This window comes from Coturnix japonica, chromosome 1 (assembly GCF_001577835.2).
Source record: "Coturnix japonica isolate 7356 chromosome 1, Coturnix japonica 2.1, whole genome shotgun sequence".
In the NCBI taxonomy this organism is placed as follows: Eukaryota; Metazoa; Chordata; class Aves; order Galliformes; family Phasianidae; genus Coturnix; species Coturnix japonica.
Genome location: NC_029516.1, coordinates 47,583,412 through 47,591,578, shown reverse-complemented (window position 1 = coordinate 47,591,578; position 8,167 = coordinate 47,583,412). Strand labels below are relative to the sequence as shown.

The 8,167-nt window shown below is 44.0% G+C and overlaps 1 long non-coding RNA gene across 1 annotated transcript; it reads right to left on the bottom strand.

Annotated features, from left to right (window-relative positions):
- Nucleotides 1–7,675, bottom strand: LOC116653498. The gene is made up of 2 exons (XR_004307477.1): nt 7,296–7,675; nt 1–436 (listed from the first exon to the last, which is right to left on the bottom strand). It is a non-coding gene; the product is annotated as an uncharacterized LOC116653498 (long non-coding RNA).
- Between the last annotated feature and the right edge of the window lie 492 nt (nt 7,676–8,167).

Sequence of the window (8,167 nt, the reverse complement as noted above, 5' to 3'; positions counted from 1 at the left end):
GACCCTGACACTGCATTTAATTCCTTGTTGGAAGACCCTTACCAAAAGCTGGGTGTGGGGACAGGTCTCCAAGCAGGGAAAATGTCTTTGGCAGAGTCAGTCCTCTACTGATGGCAGGAAAACAGCTCAGCTGAGGACTCACCAGATGCAGAGTGACCAACAGCATGCCAGCTTGTATTGGGTGCATGCACAGAGCACTACACCATCAGGACTTCCCACCCCAGGCTGGGCCACTGTTCAGAGGTCATGTTGCACTATCATCAGTGAAGTCTTCTTGCTTTCCCTTGCCAACTGGCAATCATGCTTCTATTGCCCAACCCGCCTTGCCTTGCATCATCTGAGCTTCTGCTTTATCTGTGTTAGTCTCCTCATTGGGTGGTCCAGTGCTGGCTGCTGCAAGTTGCAGGCTGTGCAGGAGGCATCTCATTTGAAGAGACTATGGAAGAAGCACAGGGAGGCACAGAGGGGAGCAGGGATTTCAGTGCTCCTTGGCAGGAGCTCAAGCCACATACCCAATGTAAGCGTCTCCTGGGCTCTCTTCCCCAGGATACCACACTGAGATTCCCACTCCCCCGGTCCATATGCTCATCTCAACCCAGACTGCTCTTTTCCAACTACAGCATTAAGGAGACAGTTTATGTCAAGCATTTTGGAAAGGACATCTCTGTTCTTAACTTAATTACTTGGTGTTACAAAGGCCCTTTCCCCCATGACAGTTTTATTATGGAAATATTTTTTGCCCTGGGCCCTCTCCTTTGTATTTCTGTATGGTATTTACAATAGGGGCTCCTCAGTGCTTGTTTTCGTGTAGCTCAAATGAGAGATTGGTTTCAGACAAAACAGGCAGCTGGCTCTGAGGAGAGGAGCAGAGGAATGCCGACTGCTGCGTAAAGCTACACTGTGCTCAGCTCCACCACCCCAGCCACCAGTCCCTACATCTTCCTTTTTTTCCTCTCGGCCTTGGCATATGCCAAGTCTTTCTTTGCAGCAGTGCCTTTTGCAATTTGGGACCATGGGGCTGTGAGCTTCAAACCTCATGTGCATGCCCTATGGGTATGTGTCTGGATGGGCAGAACCATGCCTGCCATGCCGCAGTGCACTGAGCATCCTCCCAGCAGTACCTGCCCTGCCTAGTTCCTGCTTCTTATCTACTTTTTACACAGAGCCATGAAAATGGGCAGAAAGTTATGGTGATCACCGGGCGGATGAAGACGGGCTCCAAGGAAGTGTAGGAGAAGAAATGGAAAGGATGTGAGGTCACTTTAAATATTTACTTGAAATGGAGCCCTTGATTTGAGCTTGTCTGATGTCTGTGGCAGTTTTCCTGGAGACTAATTCCAAAATTACACCATAAAAACTGTATAAAATCCATAACCATAAGCACACTTGTGTTTATGCCAGTTTACAAGAGCACTTGCTTATGCTCAAGCCAGCAGCAATCCCATTCAGGAGGTTTATTTTGTAGAATAAGGGTAAAATNCCCAACTTTATGGAGTTAGAGGGACAGAAACCTCTTTATAATCTATAGAAGCAAAAAGGAAAAGCCTATTTCTGGTAAACGCCATTTACTGAAATGAAAATGTCACCCTGCCCGTGATTCTGCCCACTGCTTTTTGTTATTTGACATGGAATGGGTTTGTATAGGAACATCACAGACATCACACAAAGGACAGAGAATAAAAGTAGATGGTGTACGTCGTGGCTTGAGATCACCATGCCCCAGCAGTAGAAGCTTTGAAGGAATGTGTCTCTCAGATAAGAAGTGAAGGTTAGTTTCATGTTAGTGTTTTCCCTGGATTAAGGGAGGCAAATAAAGCTGGATAGATGGGAATGGAGCAGAAATCCCAGTGGATCCTCATGGGCATTGCTTTGCTAATACTTCGCTGCTCAGAATGAACCTGATCGGCAGTGGCAGAGCTTGCTTTGCAGGACCAAGCTCAGTGATATGGACTCTTTGGATTCTTCCAAAGAGGTGCCATTGCCTCCAGGAGTTCTTCATGGGACCTGGATATAAGTTTTCTGCAGTAAGGAAATGTTGCTTGACTATGTGGTTCACTACGTCTCCTGGTGCACTGGTTCATTGATTGGGTTTTGATGGAGATATCAGAGGAAAAGGTGGTATATAAGAGGACAAGAACAAGGCTACACTGGAGGAAACAGTCAGTGCAAGTTGTTAACGAGGAGTGAGGCAGGTTGAGCAGATGAAGGCAGGTGTCGTTAGCATGTACCATTGGGCTGCTGTAGGGTTGCTGCAGGATGATTGGTGGTTCAAGGAGTGACAGCAGAACACAGTGCAAGCAGGAAGATTTGTAGCTATGGGTCACAGATCCCACTGGAGTTGGAGAAGGTAGCTGGTAGGGTTTGGGTTGGGAGGGAAAAACAGAAAACACAAGCAGTGTTAGAGCAATGTGAGCAGAGTTGGGCTGGGGCCAAACACAGCTTGCAAACATTATAAGAAATATTGCTGCACACTCACAGTAAACAGATGCTAGCTGCTGGCCAGCTTCATGCTTGGCCAAGTTAGGAAAAAGACCAGCACACACCATAGTAAACACACCCCTGAACAGCATGCTTTGTCCCTGGTCTCCTTGATGCCACTGGGACATGTAGTCCTTAAAAACACAACACTCTGGTTACAAGGAGATATGATCTCCTCCTGGACATTTCCTCTCCTCCAGCAAGGTAGGCTGTAATAACTATGAGCTAATGGGGATAGATGCAGAATAACTCCTTTCAACTGAGGCGGAGACTATATGGGCCCCAGAAGAGCTGGGTCTGTACTCCTGCTTGATAGACTCATAGAATTGTGGAGGTTGGATAAGACCCCTAAGATCATCAAATACGTCCATCTGCTCATCCCCATCATGCTCACCATCCATGTCTATCCACACGTGCCATATCCACATGGCCATATCCACAGTCACCTCCAGAGACAGTGACTGCACCATGTCCCTGGGCAGCCCGTGCCACTGCAGCACCGCTCTTTCTGAGAAGAAATTGTTCCTAATATCCAACTTGAACCTCTCCTGGTAAAACTTACAGGCATTCCCTCCTGTCCTATCACTAATTACGTGGGAGAAGAGACCCACCCCCACCTTGCTACAAGACCTCTAGTTTGGCAATGCAGTGATCTGTGCCTTCTATGCTACTGTGTACTAATGGACAATGTGAGTCACAGTGGTAACATGGGGATTCCAGTAACTTGTTTCAGCTGAGCTGTTCTCCCAAAAGAGGGGAAGGCCAGCATCTCTTGAGACAGGTCTGCATCCAGCCCCAAGCTCAAAAGCACAGTTGCTGCACAGAGGTGGTGGCACTACAGCTTTTGACATTTGGAAGGACTTGCAGAACATAGAAGAAAGAGGCAGAGGTGTGTGATGAAGTTAACATCTAGGAACACCTGACATTACACAAGAGGAGGGAAGCTTTATTGCTAAGTGCCTCGACCATCAAGATGGACCTGGAGTACAGCCGAGTAGAACAAGCAATGACAGCTATACTAGAATAAATGACTCAGAAAAAGGTCAGTCTTACTTGATTTGCCAGAGCCAATTTGTAGGCTGTGATACACAGCAGTGGCCACATTCAGATGATTCTTTTTGAGGGCAACTCTGAATTTATTGCCTTGGGAACCATTGCCCTGAGAGGCTTTCAGGCAGTGATGTCTAACTGTGAAGAGGGTGGATTTCAGTACAAATGGGATGCAGGGGGCACAGGCAGGGGCCTTCGCAATGCTGGTGGGTGACCCCAGCCAGAAAATGACAAATGTGCCTGAAATTTTTACAAGTGCCTGTTTGGTGGGGGTTTTTTCTTCAAATCTCCATGTTTCCAATCTTTGCTTTATCATAGAGAAAAGAAGAATGTTGGGATCTCCAAATTAATATATATATATATATATATATATATATAGTTTTTAGTTTTATGTTTTCCACCAAGACCAGGAATGAAAATTGCTGAAAACAGCCATCCATCTTGGCAGGAAGAAAAGAGAATATCCCTGGAGTATTTTAAAGGAAAATTCAGATGGGTTTTCATAATGGTTTCGCCATTCTGTGTCCCAGATGTTCCTCAGCTTGGGCAGAAGGCCATTCCAGGAAGGCTCACCTAGGACACTCTTTGGTAACAGCATCCTCTTAGCAGAGTCTTCCCAGGATAGCCCAGATAACTGAACAAAACATTTCTTGGTCTAAAAACAACTCTCAGAGTCTCTGGGTGCTCTCAGCCTGGTTATATAAGTGAGTTTTGAGTACAAGATGTTGTTTTGGTCATTGCAAACTCCCATCCTTAAATAAATCTACGTTGGTGTTTCATGGGGAGTGTTTACTCCTGCTTTCCTGAGTTCCAGCCATCAAACAAATGGGTTTTCTTAATGAAAAGCACTCCACAGAATACCTCCCTTAGCTGGGAGATAGGAGGTGAGGAAAGGAAAGAACAGGGAAACTAGGAGAGAAAAACTGCGTTTCTTCTTTTCTTTGAGCTTCAGATTTGTGGCAGGATCCCCCATTCCACGAATTTGTTATACGTGGAGTTGTTTGACTGCAGAGTTAAAATCCATAAAACAAACTAATTCATTTTAAGCTTCCCACGTAGACCTCAGAAAGAACAAGACATTCCGTGAGCACTGCAGCACAGTGAGGAGTCTTTCCCTTCTTTCTTCTTTCTTCTTTTTTTTTTTTTGTTTTCATTTCTTAACGTAGCTGGGTAGAGTGTTTTTCTGAAGGTTGCAATCTCTCTTTCTTGTCTGAGCAAGACTCCCTGTTCCATGGTGGAAAAGTCCAACTGAGAGGAGCTGAAACCTTCAGGGAAAAGGGATGTGTTACCGGACTGCAGAAAGGATGATTTAGCAGAGGGGTAGTTAACATCACAACTGACCCTGTAAATTAATGTTTTCAAACATAAATCTCAAAGATTTTAAAAGATGCAAATATGAACAATTAAATGGAGTTTAACAGTCTAGAAAATGTTCTGAAATCAATGCTGGTGTTGTAGCAGCCTCCAGACAGCAGTTCCCAGTCCTTTTTGCTGGTGCACTGCATTTACTCTGGCTTTAGAAATGGCATTGCTCAGACTACAGTCTCAGAACAGCCGTAGTCACAGATCAGTGCTCTCTGAGATCCTACACCCTGAAGGCGTGAGAGCAATTACTAGCTAAAGCTACACAAACTGTTAAAGCTGGTTATATTCACAGAAGTGAGCTGCAAGGTGAAAACACCTCTTAGCAGACCCACACTTATATGCATCCAATGCAGTTGAGAGTTGGGATTCTCAAAGCAGATTCACATTATTTGTGTCAGCAGAGCAGCTGTGAGAATAAGGTTGTGTCAACAGCTATAGTGTTGCAAACACAAGACACAGCTTTCCTTCTCTTCTTCCAGTGGACAGCTTTGCATGCACAAAGAAAATGCAGAATACAGCATGAGTGCTCTTGCACAAGGAGAACCCTGCCAAAAATCAACGGTTATCAGGATTCCTGAGCTGAGAAATGGTTCTGGATAACCAGATAATCACTGGAGAACCCAGCTAAAGATTCCACATCACCTCAGCAAGAAGCTTCCCTGTGCAACAGTGAACACTTTTTGCCAAGATTCAGAGATTACTTAATGCTGTCATTTTATGTTGGTCACTCAGTAGGTAACGTTTCCTATTTATTTCTATGGAAACTACAACAGATACAGAGAGTGCGATAATGCTATTTGATAGACAAAATTCTCAGCCACAGAACACTGCTTTTCAATGTAGTTGCAACCATTAGCTGTCATTTTCACTAGCTATGACCAAGAGCCTGCATGCCCTGCTCATAAAAATTTGCACCGGTGGAGATGACCCACTGTTTCACAGCTGATATGACAGCATCATTGCTAGGAAAAACACAGCCCACACAGCCCATCTTTCATTGGCCCAATCAGAAAAAAGTCAGATCCAAATTGTGGTAGGTCAGTCCAGCCAAGACTGGCAATGTGCTGCATGGTCTTCAAAGAAGTGGCAAAAGGCCTGGTGTTACCAGGTTGAAAGAAAAAGGCCGTTTCTTCTCCAGCCTGACTCTGCAAGTTCAAGCCTTCTGCTTAGTCAAGGCCATAGAGCAGTGGTCGTAGTTGATGGTCTGTCCGGGTTCCAGGAAATCCAGAAGGATTGCTCCTTTCCTATCCCAAAAGACACTGCACATCACTTTACCCATTAAGGGCTGCAGCTTGAACTTCTCCTTTCACATCACTGTCACCACTGCTGAAGCACAGCACTTCCCCCTCACTGTGTGCACATCCACTTTTTGGTCTCCATAAACATTCAGCAAGTGTCAGTGAATGTCAGTGGCCACCATTTTTTTTCTTACAAGAAGTAATTCACTGGCACACCTTAGTTTCCTACGCACTTTCACGCCACGTACCATTTTGTCAGACTGCTCCTCTGCTGCCATCTGTTGTAAGGCAACAACATGGAACAGGATATTGATGGGAAGGTTCATCCTTTACTGCAGTACCACCACCAACCTCCTCTGACATCATGGGCAGACATATTAAAATAGAAAGCATTACTTTTGGAGCACCCCTCATAGCTACAGTTTTATACTTGGAAACACTGTAAAATTATAAGAGAGTGGATTGGATGCAGTTTTGCATGTGTTTGTGATTGTGGACTGAATTTAGTGTTCCAACTTAAACTCTTTATTGCTACGGTGATAAATATTCCAGGCTAAACTACCACTCAGCAGCCTGAGCGGTATCATAGTCTCCTAAACATCAAGGAAACAGAGAGAGAAAATAACTCCAAACTTTGTTATTCATATTTGTAAATTAGAATATTGCATTCCTAAGGAAAAATAAACATGCAAAGTTATTTTCATTGGATAGTTTTGCAGAGCATGTCAGTCCTAAATTCTACTACCAAGAAAATGTTTTGTGGTGTTTCTGAAGTGTTTTTCCCAAGTTCAGGTAACATACAGGATTTTCAAGGTGGTCTTAAGCTCTTACTTGGATGTCACAGTATACTGGAGCCAAATGATATTCCTACAGCCCCGCATGCAAGTGGAGGCAACTGTGGAGCTTTCAGCTTCAGAAAATGTTCCAAGAGTGATGGAAGAGAGAGAGCTTTAAGCAGTGTTGAAAAAAAAAAGAGGGTCAAAAAAGAGGGTCACATGGGAATGAAATGTTTCACATGATACCAAAACCAAAATAATGAACCAAATATTAGAAATGAACAAAGCAACAGAAATAAAAACAAGAAATATTTTGAAATGAATCAGTGCATCCTCATGGAGATGCCCTTTGTACAAGCTAGCACCATTGGGTTTGCTCTTTACTCACCATTTAAGGAGCTCTTTGCATTGTCTGTGCATCATTGCAACATTGATCCTAGTATGCAATGACTAATTTTGTTTTCTTTCAGTGGAAAGCTCCAGCCCCCTAGCTGGGTTCCTACAGCCTTGTTCTAGTAACCAATCTTGAGATGGTGCCTGATATTGTTCCACTTATTCATTAATAACATGTGTTGTGGCTTCTTCTGATGTAAACATTAGCCAGCCTTTCATGGAGGTTTTAATAAACTTCTCCACCACTGAGTACATTACAATGAAAAATTATTGATGACCCCTTTTGCAGGCCATTAATGATGGCACGTAATTTGGCTGATGAATCACAAGTTTGCTGTAGACTAAGGCTATGTTTGTGTCCGTCTCAATAGAGTCTGTCCCTTTCTCCATGGTAACTGCTCTGCCTCTGACATCACTAGCCAAAATAGAGCATGGAGGTTATGAAATCCTAAGGGGGTGTGGGAAGGGGAATGTTGAAGACAGAATGAAAATAATGTTCAATAAAGGAAACTTTTTAACACTTCAGACACTGGACAGTGTCAGGCAAGGGGTGCCTGAAACCTGAGGAGTGGGGACATCAACATTTCAGAGCTGGAAATTTGGGTATGGTTACTGAGACTAACTTGGAAAGCAAAACAACCTATGACTCGTTTTTGGAGCGAGTCACGACGCATTCAATCCATACAATATTCTTTCTTGGCATCTGAAATCGTCTCCATCACAATAAGGGTAAAGGACTCCATACTGGAAGTCACGAGAGCTCTTTGGTAACTCAAGAAAAGACAGCCCAGAAATCTTAGAGTAAGTGCACTAAAGCAGATACCAGCACTGCCAAATCTTTGTCATGAATCCTGTGATCTGGGATTC